The sequence below is a fragment of the Ptiloglossa arizonensis genome, chromosome 6 (genome assembly GCF_051014685.1).
Source record: "Ptiloglossa arizonensis isolate GNS036 chromosome 6, iyPtiAriz1_principal, whole genome shotgun sequence".
NCBI lineage: Eukaryota > Metazoa > Arthropoda > Insecta > Hymenoptera > Colletidae > Ptiloglossa > Ptiloglossa arizonensis.
Genome location: NC_135053.1, coordinates 16,321,077 through 16,337,769, shown reverse-complemented (window position 1 = coordinate 16,337,769; position 16,693 = coordinate 16,321,077). Strand labels below are relative to the sequence as shown.

General features: G+C 41.7%; 1 protein-coding gene across 1 annotated transcript in view; it reads left to right on the top strand.

Moving 5' to 3' along the window:
• Positions 1–16,693, top strand: part of Hiw (MYC binding protein highwire) — a 476,677-nt gene that overhangs the window by 215,846 nt on the left and 244,138 nt on the right. The gene's annotated exons all lie outside the window — the stretch shown is intronic.

The following is a 16,693-nucleotide window of genomic DNA, read 5'->3' as shown; positions in this document are numbered from 1 at the left end:
ATATTTAATAAACACGTAAAATATCGCTAAATTAACGTAACCTTGTCTTCACCTTCACGAAAATTCTCTTTTCTTTCATTTTTCTTTCTCAGAACATCCTTCGATATAAATCTCATTCCCAATGCAAAATAATCGCACATCCCCACCACCAAAATACAAATCATCCGAAAATCATCTCTTTCTACTCAAATCTCGGAAAATCTATGATTATCCTCGATAGTTAATACACCTGAAACACTCCTGAAGTAACATAACCTCTCCAAAAATATTCTTTCTCTTATTCTTTCGTTCTTAAAACATTCTTCGATATAAGTCTCATTCTCAATGCAAAATAATCGCACATCCCCACCGCTCGAGTGCAAATCATCCGAAAATGATTTCTTTCTCCTAAAATCCTGGAAAATCTATGAGTAATCTCCATAGTTAACACACTTGAGAAACTCTTGAAGTAACATAACCTCTCAAAAAATATTATTTCCCTTATTCTTTCGTTCTCAGAACACCCCTCGATATAAGTCTCATTCCAAATGCAAAATAATCGCACATCCCCACCGCTCGAGTGAAAATCGTTCAGAACTGTTCGCGCTCTCGCTACACGAATCTCCCAAGTCCCGTTTTTCCTCACGTAGAACCGCAAGTTTCGTAACCGGGGAGATTTTCACGAGCAACGAACAACCTTGCTCCACTAGGCGGGAACCGAGATCTCGTTCGCAAAACCCCTCACGTTAGGGGGTTGCGGGGGGCGGAATGGTTACACAGAGAAGGCTGGCCCGTTTTCTCGTGCAAATTAAATTGTGCCCGATAGGATCTTTCGTTTGGACAGCAACGGGCCCCCGAGATTTACGAAGATGAGAACGCAAGCTGCGTCGCAGCGGGTCTGCGGGGCGTGAGTTACGAGCGACGCCACGAATTACCTAATATTGCAGCGCGATAGCGAAACCGTATAATGCGATGCGCTGCCGCGATACATATCAATTTTCCTCGGGTCTGACTTTCCCTCGGTCGGTAACTGGCGGTGGAAGAGGGCTTCGAAGGCGAGCCAGGTATATCTGGTGACGACACTCCGGCCGCGACCTGTTGGTTGAAATCCAACCAGGCCCTTCCACCGTATATTTTTCTTCTTTTTTTTATTTCCTTCTTTACTCTTCTGTAGTTCTTTTTCGTCCAGATTCTCGACGGACGAGGTTCGTAGGCAACGCTCGAACTCGTCACTCGCGAACCTCGAAAGTTGCTCGACGGTCTTCGAATCGTTGGAAATTAAATTCGAGAACCAAGTGACGCGTAAAAGTGGAACACAATGCAACAGAGATGAGTATTAAACGAGAATACGAGAATCGTCGGAGATGTGGGTCACTTTAGGTTAGGATATCTTTCGAGTGGAATTTTTAGGTTAGAATTAGTCGTACGATGGATACGACATTTGTTGTTGGAGTTGTTTTATGTATCGTTGGGATCTTTTTACGGTGGAAGTTTCTTTCGTTGGCAGACTTTAGGGAAATTATCGAAGGATCTGACTGCGTGTTTAAAGTGTAGCTTCGCATTTAACGAGGGAAAGTTACTACTCGTGTTTATGAAATAACTTGGAACGACTATTATATAATTTTTTTTCCTAACGTATCGACGCTTATTCTACAAACTGACGTAAGTTATTGGCGCAAGAACTAAGTTGGAATCCAACCTTTCTCCGCATTGAAACAAATTTTTCTTTTTTTTTTATTTATTTATTCCCAGATTCTCGAAATCGTACGTACGCGATAAGTTTAGAGCGGCAAGTAATTGGGACATCCACCCTACGTGGATTTCTTTATATTACCGTATCTTTCAGCTGGCATTTCTTTACGCCAGGATTATTCATACGCTGGAATCCCCTTACGCCACAACTTTTTTACATTAGAATTTTTTATGCCACGATCTGTTCACGGTAGACTTTCATTAGTAGACTTTAGGAAAATCGTCGGGGGATACGATCCCGCGTTTATAGTAAGGTCTGCAGCTAACCACAGAAAATTATAACGCATGCTCGCGAAATGGCGATATTTAACGTTCGTCTATTATGTAATTTTTGTCTAACACATTAAAGTCTATTTTATAAATTAGCATAACTTTCTAATCTCAGCGAAAAAATGACTCGAAACTACACGTACGTACAAGTTAAGTTGAAATCCAACGTTCCTTAGCATTTTTATTTGTCACATCGGAGCATAGTTTATAAATTAATATAACTTCTAATCTTAACAAAAAAATGACTCAAAACTACACGTGTGTACGAACTGAGTTAAAATCAAACCTTCTGCATTTCTTTCTATCCAACACATTAAAGTCTATTTTATAAATTAACATAATTTTCTAATCTCAACAAAAAAATTACTCAAAATTACACGTACGTACAAGTTGAGTTAAAATCCAACGTTCCTCGGTATTTCTATTTATCACACCAGAGCATAGTTTATAAATTAATAGAACTTCTCATCTCAACAAAAAAATGACTCGAAATTACACGTGTGTACAAATTGACTTAAAATCAACCTTCTACATTTCTTTCTATCCAACACATCGAAACTTCATCTATAAATTAACACAATTTCCCAATCTCTAATAAAAAAAATTACCCAAAACTGCACTTATCTACACGTACGCACGTCCCGAGTTAAAATCCAACCATCCCCCACGTTTCTTCCTCTATCTCTTTTTCCTATTTTTTTTTTTCATTAGTGTTCGTTGTCAATGGACGATATTCGAGCCCGTCCGTTTCCCGCGAAGCTCGAAAGCTACTCTACGATCTCCAGGATCGTTCCCCGTGACTTAGAGAGTTTTCCATCCGGTTCGCGGTGTTCAAACGAGTCCTGGCGTGGACGTCGATTGCTGGATTCCTTGGGACCGAATGTTCGCTGGAATAGCGGACGTATCGACGAATTAGAAGTCCGGGAAAATTAGGTTCGACTACGCTTGGCGGAGGACCAGCCGTAGCGGTGTACAGGCAGCCAGTTCCGGAACTCTTGGCGTTAACTTCGCCAAGGGGGATTGGGAAACTTGGTCCGTAACGCGGGGAATATTTAACGTTGCTCTCGGCGGAGAATAAATGTTTGTACTTACATAGTGGGGATCGCGTTGATCCTCTGTTGCACGAGTTTTGTGTTTTTATTTTTCTTTTCTTTTATTTTATATTTTCGTCGCTGTCTTCCGAAGCGGACATTTCTTGATTATTCGTAAGTACGTGAGTCGAGTAACGTTACGAGAGAAGGATAAATTGCACCAGAAGGTATGATAAGTAGTATCGCAAAATTTTCTGTGCAGTGTGGCTTCTCGATGCAAGTCAGGATTGAGAAGTATGGTATGTATAAATGCACTGGTTGCAGTCAATTTGCATCTTCGTTTAGGTACGGAGCTGGACTTGGAATTCTATTTTAAGTTCGTTAAGATTCTTCACAATTTGAACAATTATTTACCAAAGTGTAGTGAAAAAGTTTGCAAAGTGCGTGAAAAAATAGATGGTAATTAGCACGTTTTATAATATCGAATTTTAGTGAAAAATCAATGTCGAATGAGGAACGCCTCGAGTTGTTATCGTGTTTGAAACGAACTTTGCAGAAACTTCGCGGGTAATTGTTAGGGCAAAAATTACTATCGGAAAGTTTAAAAAATTAACTAAAAAATTCGAACCCGAAGATGAAAATATTGAAAGTAAATCTTCGTGGCTAATTACACAAATGAGTCAAATAAATTCATAAAGTGTTCGAGGCTAGGGGAAAGTGTAGAAACTATTAATTATTTATTTTAAATCTTTATTGCACAATTTGCAAATACAGAATTAAGTAAATAGTAAACTAAATGGTACAGAGGTGCAACGAAAAAATTCAAGAAATGAATAACACATAAAAATGGACCATAATGGAAAGACGTCTAACAATTGTTCAAGTTGTTTGTATGCAGGTCACGTTATACTATTGTACAATAATTTTAAGTTGGAACTGGGTCAGAATTTTTATACGCTAGAATATTCTTACCCAGGAATTTTTTACACTAGAATTTCTTATGCCAGAATCTTTTTACGGTAGAATTTTCTTTCATTAGCAAACTTTAGGAAAATTGTCGAAGGATCTGGTTCTGCGTTTAAAGTGTAGGTTTGCACCTACCGAGGGAAAGTTAGAACTCATGTTTATGAAATAACATTTTGTAATGTACAGCCTTTTCATTATATAATTAATGAATTCATTATATATTAATCTCAGAAAATTACGTAAAACGAAATCCAAGAACTAAGGTACAATCGACAATGTTACAATACGTAGGTCTCTTTACATAACAATATCTTTAAGCCAGAATATTTTCAGGCCAAAATTTCTCCACATTAGAATCTTTTCACGTTAGAATTTTTTTACTCTATAATTTCTCTATATTAGAATCTTTCACTATATTAGAATCTTTTACAACCTTCTCTTTGTTATACAATTTTTTCTAAGCATATCAATCTCAGAAAAGTACGTAAAAAGAAATCCAATGACTAAATAACAATCGACATAGCTGTAATATGCAAGTTCCTTAAAGCAACAATATTTTCAACCCAGAATATTTTTAGCTCCAAATTTCTCCACATTGGAATCTTTTCACGTTAGTATTTTCTTAGTTAATAATTTTTCTATATTAGAGACTTTTACACCAGAACCTCCTCTTTGTTGGACAATTTTTTTTAAACATACCAATAAAACATATCAAGTCCCTTAAAGCAACAATATTTTTAAACCAGAATATTTTTAGCTCCAAATTTCTCCACATTGGAATCTTTTCACGTTAGTATTTTCTTAGTTAATAATTTTTCTATACCAGAGTCTTTCACACTAGAATCTTCTCTTCGTTGGACAATTTTTTTTAAACATACCAATAAAACCTATTAAATCCCTCAAAGCAACAATATTTTTAAACCAGAATATTATTAGGTAAAAATTTCCTCGCATTAGAATTCTCTCGCTGGTAAACTTTCCCTTATTAGAATCATTCACCCTAGAACCTTCTTACCCTAGAATATTCTCTCAACCTCAGTATACACATCGTAGAATTTTAGTATTCTCTCCACACGTTTAACCAAAACCCAAATTCCCGTCGTATAAAATCGTAACACAAGTTTTTACAAAATAATCTATTTCACCGAAAGAATCGTGATTCTCACCACGGTGATCCACCACGCTTCTGCGTACTCCATTACGCGTACCTAGGAAAACCCGTGTCGCGTCTCCGTAGTTACTTCCATCCCTAAAATCTTTTCCACGGGAGCTTCCTCCTTGGGTGGTCGAGCAATTTCGAAAATTGCGAGCGGAAACGTTGCGTCTCGCGCACGCGGAGAGGCGTACCGAGAGCATTTAGGTCTTCTCCGGTGGACGACCTCGGGCCCTACGGGCGTCGACCCGCGAGATAGGCAGAAGAGACACATGAGACGAAGAGTTTCAGACACACGGCAGAGCAGGAGGTAGGACGGACGCGTACGACGCCGGGCCGTATGAAATTGACACCGTGTATTACAGAGAAAGCTGACTCGAGCCCGCGCCGTATGCTTTCTTAAGCTCACGGGCGTACGGAGTTACGCGTTACCGGATTTCAGGCCTCGCGAGGATGAAATTCATCCGGGACAGGGCGGCTGCCCGGAAACGACGAGAAACAGGGTAATCTCGCCCGCGAACGAGTACGATTCGTGGCGGTATTCCGCGCGCGGACTGTACCGATCGCGCGGATGTAGACTGCAAAGGAGCAGGAGGGGTGAAATAAAGTTAACGTCGAAATAAAAATGATTTTTGACATTTTTTCGTAACAGTGAAATTTCTATGAAATTTTTTTGATATTTATTCATTAACATTCCGAAATATAAATTTCTTTTTTATTACAATTTATCGACTTTTCGTAAGGGGGTCAGAAGGGGTGAACAGAAAATTAATATCGAAATAAAAATGTTTTTTGACCATTTCTTCGTAACAGTGAAATTTCTATGAAACTTTCGTTATATTGATTATATATTGATTATATATTTATTCTTTGAGATCTTGAGTCGTAAATTTCTCTTTTGTTACGATTTAACTTTTCGCGAAATTCTACGTGGGGATTGTACCGATCATGTGGATGTAGACTGCAAGAGGGTAGGAGGGGTAAAAAAAAAAATGAACGTCGAAATAAAAATGATTTTCGAACATTTTTTCGTAACAGTGAAACCTCTATGAAATTTTTTTGATATTTATTCATTAACATTCCGAAATATAAATTTCTTTTTTATTACAATTTATCGACTTTTCGTAAGGGGGTCAGAAGGGGTGAACAGAAAATTAATATCGAAATAAAAATGATTTTTGAACATTTTTTCGTAACAGTGAAACCTCTATGAAATTTTGTTGATATTTATTCATTAACACCCTACATGTGGATGTAGACTTCAAGGGGTTAGAAGGGGTGAATAAAAAAAATGAACGTCGAAATAAAAATGATTTTTGACCATTTCTTCGTAACAGTGAAACCTCGACGAAACTTTCGTCATATTTATTATATATTTATTCTTTGACAACTTGAGTTACAAATTTCTCTTTTGTTACAATTTATCGACTTTTCGTCATAAATGTTATTCACCGTGGACCTGACAAGGGGAGTCTAGTATTCTTTCCACGTAGATCAGAAATGGACTGTAGATTGTGAATTTAAATTTAAAAAATATAAAATTAGCGATAATAAGAGTTTATGGAATTTCTCTCGAATTTCCAGAGAAGTGAGGTTAATTTTGCATCGAAGTTGTCGATTGTAGAATCTGTGTTAATTAGACACTTTGTACTCCTTTCGGCGAGTAGTACGTGTTCCTGAATTTTTTGATTTTTTCTTTCTGTCACATTGTACAGAATTTTTCAACAAGAGCGATGGAAATTCGAATCATTTCAGCCGCCATGTTTGTTATGGAATTGTCAGAGTGCGATATTTGTATTCGGTAATGGTTCGCGAATCATCGAATCATTGTTAAAATTTATTATCGAAATTCTTGTCCGTTCGAACGAATCTCGTGCACGTAATCGACCAATAGAACTTGCAATTCATCGTTCGGAGGAAAAATTCGAAGCCACTGGTTCGGTTGTCGATCAATTCGTTCCAATGTGTGTCGACTAGGTCAACGATAGTGCAAGAAACGAAGAATATTCCCGCAGTACGGAAAAATGTTGTCGAGAATCCAAATTTATCGCTACGAACGCGATCCTGGTGGATGTTTAAACGACACTGCACTTCGTGTGCAATATCGTCGGATGTACCTCGGAATAGAACAACGAGTACCGGATTATTTTTCGTGATTTTTATTTTATTTCGAATCGAAGTTCTATCGCTCTCATCGGTAAATCCTTTAGTCGTCAATCTCCAACGGTGTATTCGTAACAGTGGATTTGTTTATATCAGTCGTCGATCACCAAGAACCATCGAAACTTATTTTACGAATCCTTATAATTTTTCTTGCTTTTTATTTTACCTCCATTCGAAGTTCTATCGCTCTTATTGCAAAGCTTCTTATTAGTCGCCAATATAAAATAGTGTATTTGTTTATGCTACTCATTGATCTTAAAGAATCTTCGAATACTACTTTACAAATCTCCAATTTGTTTAGCAAGCTCAATGTAATTTTTCTTGCGTTTTATTTTATCTCGATTCCAATTTCTATTGTTCTTATTGCAAAGCTTCTTATTAGTCACCAATATCGAATTGTGTATTCGTTTATGCTACTCATTGATCTTAAAGAATCTTTAAATATTACTTTACGAATCTCTACAATTTGTTTAGCAAGCTCCATGTAATTTTTCTTGCGTTTTATTTTACCTCGATTCCAATTTCTATTGTTCTTATTGCAAAGCTTCTTATTAGTCACCAATATCGAATAATGTATTCGTTTATGCTACTCGTCGATCTTAAAAAATCTTCAAATATTACTTTACGAATCCTGTAATTTTTCCGATAATTTCACAGGTTGAAATCCTTCGATCGGGACGACAGCTAAGATCGTCGAGTTAATAGAGTTAATTTCGAGCAAATCCCCTGTCTGTTCCAACAACGGACACGATAAAGCAACATTTTCCATGAACTTGACATTAACGCGACAGCAATATTCCTCGCGATCTCGACGCGTTGCACAACAGCGCGTTACTTGTCGTATTTGTCGCCCGCAATTACACCGAGTTGTCTCCGTCAGCGGAATGACCCAGTTCTACCCATCGGTTCAAGAGCTCGGGAGCAAAAATAACGTTCGAGGCGGATGACGGAAGGGAATGGAGAATTAGTCGCGTTTATCCATCGTCGATAATTCTAAATTGCACGATCCGAAGAAGTTCCCCCAACGATCAACTCCTTCGTTGATTCTTCTCGAGATGCATTCCGGTAATTACGAGTCCCTCGAGGACGGATGTTTTCCAATACACTCGTGAAAAAGGGACGCCAGAGAATTGGTATTTCGAGAAAACGTGGATGCTTCGAAAATGAAAAATTCGAGATCTTCGAGTGTGTTTTTCCCGGGGAATGAAACATGGATCGTTGTTTTCCCGAAAGACCGATGAGAACGTCGAAAGTGGAAGCAGTAATCAAAAATGCATTTACCTTGCATCCGGGGACGTGTCCACCGATTGTAACTTCAAGGAAGTAAGGTTTTGTTCCTCAAAAGGCATTCTAGGAGTTTCTCCACAAATTTTTCATTTTCATTGTCCGTAGACGTCTCTTTTAAATTTTCAAAAATCCATTTTCCATCGAACTCGATTTATCCCCATCCTCCATAGCGTGTTTTCCATTCAAATTATTCGAGAAACATTTATTTTCTTGAAAAGTATTTTCAAAGATTCTACGATGGTCCGTAGATACTCTCCTGAATTTTCCAAAAATTAATTTGCCATCGAACTCGATTTATCCCCATCCTCCATAGCGTGTTTTCCATTCAAATTATTCGAGAAACATTTATTTTCTTGAAAAGCATTTTCAAAGATTCTACGATGGTACGTAGATACTCTCCTGAATTTTCCAAAAATCAATTCTCCATCGAACTCGATTTACTCGTGTTCTTCACAGTGTGTTTACAATTAAAATTATTCTACAAACATTTATTTTCTTGAAAAGCATTTTTAAAGTTTCTATCAATGGTCTTTAGGTACTTTAAAATTTTCCAAAAGTTCATTCTCGCGCCATTCGTGTCCCCAAAGTTGCGTCTTCGATTCGAATAACCGAAAAAAACGAACTTCCGATACCTCTGAAATTCATCTCAGAGGGATTCTCGTAACGCGGATCGTCTTTCGAAAACGCAACGACGATCCAGCGTTCTCTCGATCGCGTTGGATGCAAGTCTACCGAGACGCTTTGCAAATGACCACGGTGGAGACGGCGCGTGACGCCATTAGCACCGGGTGAACGTCACTCGTCGCCGATCACGAGCTGGCGGCAACCGACGGAAAGAATGGAAGGACGACGATCAGATGAAGGAGAGGGGAAATCGCGAATGCAAATCGACAGGGGACACACGGGGCTGCAACGACGTGTCCGCCAATACCCCGAGTCCTTTCGCCCTCTTATCGAGGATTAGCCTAGAGGGCCGACGATCCGCTCTGAATTTCGATGAATCCGGATAACCGTCTGGGCGACGGTCCGCCGCTATTGAGAACTCGCCTTAATCTCGTCGTTGGTTGTTCCAGTCGAGCGACTGTCGACCTGTTGGGGAGTGGATGTCCGTGGAAGAGAAAAACCAGAGGGATATCGCGCTGGCCACCGAGGCTAGAAGGCCGGAACGAGAATACCCAGGGCAAAGAGGAATCGCGAGGACAGAGGAACGCGTACACTTCGCGAAATCGCGCGCGAGTGTTTCTCGAACGGTTGTATATCGACCTGGTGCACCCACTACCCCGTATTCGATTCGAGATTCGAGATTCGAGATACGCAACCGGGAACGATTAACGAGGAACGTCCAACAGGACTTTTACGTGAAACTTCGCTGGCTTGGAGAACGATGGAGTCACTGGGGTTACGTATCTTTTCTTAGCCACTGTTGAGACGAGTTTAAGGGGTGAAACCACCCGCGAAACTTTCAGCCTTCCGGTGTTCAAAACTGTTGGATGTACAGAGGCGAATAAATTTTCAAGGGTTTGTGACCGCGACACCGTGGTACGCGCCGGTAACAATAATTAATAGGAAGGTGTACAAAGATGGCTGTTGTTTTCTGCGGGCAGTCGTGAAATATTCGTCGAATTACGCTACCGGTTGATGTAAGTTTCAATAATAGAAGGTACTTCGATTTTTTGATTCTCAATTCAGACGAAAACTTCGGTGTTCGATTTGGACAATTGTTACAGAAATGAGGAAAATTGAAACATTTCTCTCCGATATTGTAGCAGCTTCTAACGAAGCTACTAGCTTCTTCTAACGAAGAATCGTTACTTCTACTCAAGAAAGAACTCTAATTTTATCTCCAGTTTTACCAAATAATTATTAAACGGTACATTGATCGAGTAATGAAACAATCTTTGAACATAGTACTCGACATATCATTCAAAAAGAATTCACGCGAGTTTCTCACTGAATGGATCGACGAACCCTCGAAAATGTACTATTTCATGCAAACCTTCTTCCACGAGAATGCGTCACTTTATTTTACACAGCCCGTGCACGATAAAAATCTACTCCCGATATTTCCACAATGCATTCTCCGCTGCACCAAGTATTCTATTTCAAATCCGCGCGCATTTCTAAAATTGATCGTCGACGTCGAACGATTTTCTATCTACTCCCTCGTGGGTAATTTGTTAGCAACGTTTCGAATAATACACGCGGTACGAGCACGACCACGACGACCACGACGACGACAGCGAAGACATTCGCTATGCCGGCGCGCAGTTATTAATCACGCTCGGGGCGATACAGATTTTTTGCGTCTCGCGTGCCCTACGACACACGCGGGTCTTAATCGTTGAATTAATTACCGAGAGATACGCGGAATGAAAAGGAAGGACGACGTGTGGCGAGGGAGACGCGTACGCGATAAAAGAATGATTGAAAAGGAACCGCGAAGGGGACCCGATTGGTGTAAAGTGTACGGGAAGGGGGGTGAAACGGGGGTAATCCGAACGACCAACGGGACTCGTCGAGATAGGGTGCGGTTTGTGCTTCGACTTCGCGAAAGAAGATACGATAATGGCGAGGGTTCGAGTGGCAGCGTGGTCTCCTACTCGTCGTGCAATTACTTTAATTCTCCTAATTGAAGAGACGCGTCGGCGTGACGCCTCCGGTGGAGGAAGACGCGACGGAGCAACAAAGCGATATACCGGGTCGAGTGTGCAATTTAGAGTTTTGCCGCGTAATCCGTAAGTGTCGATTAATTAAACGAGGTTCGTACGCGGTACCCTTTATACGGTCCCCAATAGTTTTTGCGCACTCGAAGTGAGCGATTATCGGCCCCGTTGGCGCCTGGGACTTCTTTCGGCCCGACTCCAGCCACTTGGGACCAATCGACGCTGGAACGGTCGCTCTGTGTTCCGTGAATGATTACATGTTAGACTTTTGGAACGAAGTGTGACGAATGTCTCGTATTTGTGATTTTACGATCCCTGGTTGGCTGGATAGATCAAACGGAGGGTGATCAAATTCTCGTTGGGGCCTTCAGTCCCATGGGTTTAACTAGGGAGGGGGATAGGAGTGATTCTCACCGATTAGAGTGAAATGTGGCATAGTGGTAGATCTTTGTGTACAGTAAGCGGAAATTGGAATTTTAGACGTAGATTATCGGTCAATTTTGAGAAAAGCAGGTATTCGAATTTGGAAAAATATTTGGAATAAGAGGATTCTCACCAATGACTATTAGCACTCGGCTTGAAATCTAGTTTTGGGAATTTTTCCATAATATGAAGTATTAGTCTGTAAAAACTCTCCTACTCAAAGTAGAAATATATGTATTACCTAGTGTATAATATGTATTATACATAGGCTTTTTCCATGAGAATGAAAATTTAATATTGCAGTATAGCATTTGCTACCATCCGCGGAAGATTCGAAACCTCTTTCCTGTGGATACAGAGGTTTCTCCAAAATGTCTCTTCTCTACTAGAAAAGAATGTTTAATCACCCATCGATCGATGGAATAAACTTTCCTCCTCGCCCCAGATACTTAAAAAAATAACAGAAAGTTGAAACTACCGAGTTACACCGAAAAAACCGAAATACGTATCCGTTCTTACCCCCGGATTATCCGATCGAACCGTGTTCTGATTACAAGAAACTCCGACCAGCGACACTGGGGAGGTTAAACGGAGAAGATACCACGGAAGATCACCCACCCTCGCTTATTTTTATTTCCCTCCTAATACGATAACTTCCCTCTCGGCCGATACATAAATTCTTGCCTCGGTTCGATTGCGCGGCGTGCTCCGAATTGGATAAGTGGAATATACCGAGGCAAGGAAAAAGGTAAACTCGACGAACAAACGATTGGGGGGCGGGGCGTAGAGGCGGAGGGGGTATCGAGTAGCTAATATTCAGGATACGCGCATAGATCATCGTAAAACTTATATCCCGTTGCAACCGTTCCTTCCAGTCCACTTTCCACCATTCCCACCGCTTCGCGGCTCTTAATCCCCCCTCTCTCGCAATGTTTCCGTACCGAAACACGGGACACGCGACGTCGATACCGAATAAAACGTCGACGGAGACACCGTGGGTGGGTGGGTGGACGGAGGTGGGTGGGGGTGTCGTAAATATTTTACGCGACGTTTTCTCCGCGTCGTTCGTGTTTCCTGCGCGACGACGCCACTTCGTTTCCCCCACCCCTCGGCCCTCAATCGCGGAACAATTCCTTCCCTAGGCGGTGAGCGGGAGGCGCTACGTCGCGGCCAGCCGATAAACGGGCGACACGGACGCACACAGTCGCGTGGGCGGACACGCGTGACGCGTATTGGCGGAGAGTAGGGGTGGGGGCCACGTAGGAGGAGGTGGGGGAGGAGAGAGGATGCGTTCGCCGCGCAAACAGAAAATTCTGTCGCGCGCTCGTCGTATTATCGGGCCTGGGAACGGTGTAGTACCGGAGGCCGCGTCGAACACCTATCCCCGTCCCGTTCCCCTCTTGTACCCCGGACCACCCTTCCGCTTTCGACGTCCCACCCTGTGCCCGCATCCTGTCCCAATGCAATCAAATTACTCGCTGCTCGACGCGCCAACGGGGAAATGTCGTTAACCGTGGTGGTTATCGCCGGTGCGTGTCGCGTGTCGCGCTTTAAATCGAGTTTGTACCTTCTGCACAGCCCGGCCGGCCTCGGCCGCGATCGTCCAGGCCCGGACGCTAAACTCGATTTTTGTTTTTGTCCCGAGGAAATTCTCTGGTGACCGGTCGCTGGAACCCCCCCATCCGAGCGTTCTCCCCTCTCCGAGCGGTTGGTCGTTCGTTCGTCGTTCCCCGGATCGTTTCTACACCGTTTCGTGAGCGTAGCTCCCGGTGCCTCGTTTCTGGGTTCATTCATGCTCATTGGCGGGAGGAGGTCTTCGAAACGAGGTATCTACGGATAGTGATTACAGGTATCGAGGATCGCGTTGGGTCTAGTGGTAAAAATTCATCGAGAGTAAATACACGCGTGGTTAAGGAAGGTTAGAGTGTCGAGGGCATAGCACAAGAGTCTTGGACCAGACGGGTATCGCGAGAGGAATGATTGTTTCGAATAGAACATTCTTGGTGGTTGTAGGTATTAGGAGATGGGTACTTTTTTGAACGAAGTATTATCCATGACCAGAGCAAGCAGGAGGATGATCAAATCCACGATGAGTCGAATATTAGGATAGCGACCAGTGGGAACGATGACCCTAGACCAATCATACGTGTGGCTGGTGGAGATTGGGGTCGAGGGGAATCCATAAGGGTTCTCGATGATTCGAATATCATGAGAGGAGTGGTTGTTCCGAGTCAAACCCTCTTGGTAGTCGTGGATACTTCTATTGTTGATATCAGTAACTGCTGATCAGTGAGGGGTCATATCCCTGGTGGAATTGCGTTACACTCCAGCAGCAAAAATGAGCCAAGGGCAAACATACTTATGTCCGTTGGGGATTGGGGTCGAGGGGAATCCATAAGAGTCCTCGATGATTCGAATATCATGAGAGGACTCGTAATTTCGAGTCTAGCTCTCTGGTAGTAGTGGTGTATACCGAAGGCTAGATCTTCCGCTTCGTGATCTTCGGATCGATGAGGTTAAATGTACACCAGCCTAGGTATCCACGAGTCCTACGGTACGGAGAACTTTGCATACAATGACCAGAGCAGCGCCATATTCCCGGATGGAATTGTGTTACACTCTACCAGCAACAATGAGCAAACTGTACACGGTGCAACAGTGAACGTACTTGCTGGGGACTGGAGTCGACAATCCTTCGTAACCATCCTCGATGATTCGAATATAGTAAAAATAATTACGAATACTAGAAAGTAGTCTTTTTTTCTATCCACGATCTTCCGATCAAGGTAACAGACAGTCTCTAGACTTACGAGTGCCACAGTGACCAGAAAAGCCTCATAAACCCTGACAGAAACGTATCGAGCTTCACTCCTGGAAATGACCCAAGAGGTAAACATCCTCGTAACTGTTCGAGACTAGACTCAAGGGTCCCACGTTCTCGATGACACGAATACGACGCGAGGATTGGTTATTCCGAGTCAAACCCCCTGGTAGCTTTGGTTACTACGGGCTAGATGCTTGTACAGTTCGTGACCTCCGTTCAATGGGGTTGCAGACGATAGCCTCGCTACTGGTGGACCCTACCACACGGAACTCACACCCACGAACTGTTTTCGTCGTGGAAACGTCGTTTCAATGCTCGATCGAGAGACTGCTACCCCTGGGAGTGGTAAATCTTAATTCTCGACCAGCGATTGTTCTCCGCTCGGAACTGGTACGTCGATGACGCGCGTTCCACCATGGGAATCGAGCGGATTCCGCGTAATTAGTTTCCAATCGAAAACATTTGTATCGACAAATATTTTTCGCGTTACAAAATAATCGTCCAACCGATGTGGACATTGGGCGTGAAACAATGAACTGAAAATGTGGAATAAAAGGGAAACTTTCGAATCGATCCTGGATACTTTATTATTATTTTTATTTATTTTTTTTTTGAGGAATTTGGACTTTTCAGAGACAGAAAAATATTTGGTAAAATAGAACGGTGGTGTTGGTTCACTTATTTGCATTGACAGGTGACCAAATTGGAAACGTTACGGTTCACAGTACTTGAAACTATAGTTGCTCCGTGGTGTCGAGATTGAATTCGTAATAGAAAAAATTGAACACACGAAACGTTTTACAGAAGGTTCTTAACGGGTAGATTACCGTATAAAGTTTCTTTGGAGATTAGGAAAAATATCTTGCAATAGGTCGGTCTCAGGAAATGAATCATTTTTTCTTTTTTTTTCCTTTTTCTTTTTTTCAAATACTGCTTTCACGTCTCAAAGCGAGCTCACCTGTACCACTTTCAATGAAAACGCCGACAGAAACGTACACGCGAACTGTATTCGCTAATGGGTTGAGACGCCCTGATCAAGCTTTGACCATCAAAAAGGAAAAAATTCTCTTTGCGTACGCGCGTGCATACGTTTGTTGACACGATCGCGTCTAAACGACTGAATGGATTTCATTGAAACTTTATACGTTTTACGTACTTTGTGCGTTTAAATTCTATCAAAGGCGCGCCAGTTGTGCTACTAATTTTTTATTACCCGAGTTTGGTATACCTAATCGGAAGTACAGTCCAAGTTGCGGAAGGGGTAAATAAATTAACATCGGACACTCTTTCCACCATTTTGAAAACACGGTCCCGAAAATTAGTCCCATATCTCGTTCTTAGATCACTTCTAAGAAGAATAAAATATTGCCAATTCGCGTACATGTATTATTTATCGAAGCTTCATTATCTGTTCAAACTTACTAATTTTCTTATCTATATTTTAATTATTCCAGAGTTGTGGATTTGTTAGCGTTAACTTAAACCGGTAAAAAATCCCAAAGAATAAAATAGAAGACTCTCGATGTCCCTACAATCGGAAAACAAACGTCCCGTAAGAAAAGTTTTTTTTTTTCTGAACTTGTATGTATCTATGTATCATCAATGCTCCATCGAATTGTTTTTTTCAAGTCTAACTCGACTATTTCCCGCGATAAGAAATTCCACGTCTCGATAACATCAATCATTCTCAAAAAAGAAAAAAAAAAAAGGAAATACGAGCACCTGTTCAAATTTCGCGCCAAAAGATCGCGTTACTCCGATGCAACGACGAACTGCACAGTGTTATATTTTCAACACCTCGATAACGAGTAGTTCGCTGGTCGACCCGAATCTCGTTCATGACTTTTTTATAAAATTCAGGGTCACCGTTAACGATGTTTATCATCGTTTCGTCGCATTCTCGTCCACGTTCACGATCGATCCTCTACGCTTCCAAGACTATAAAAACACAACCAACGATCGCGTCACTTCGTACGAAAATCGCGAACGTGGGACCAATTTTCGCGACACACTATACAAATCCATCCTCGAAGCGTAACCATCTTTCTCGCGAATTCCCGGATTCACGAATCGTCGGAGTGAGGATATCTCGCAGATCAAACGGAATTTATGGTGAAAACAGTCAGTCGTTGATTGCCGATTATCGTTCGACGCGCGTGACTCGTTAATTAGGTTTGCACAC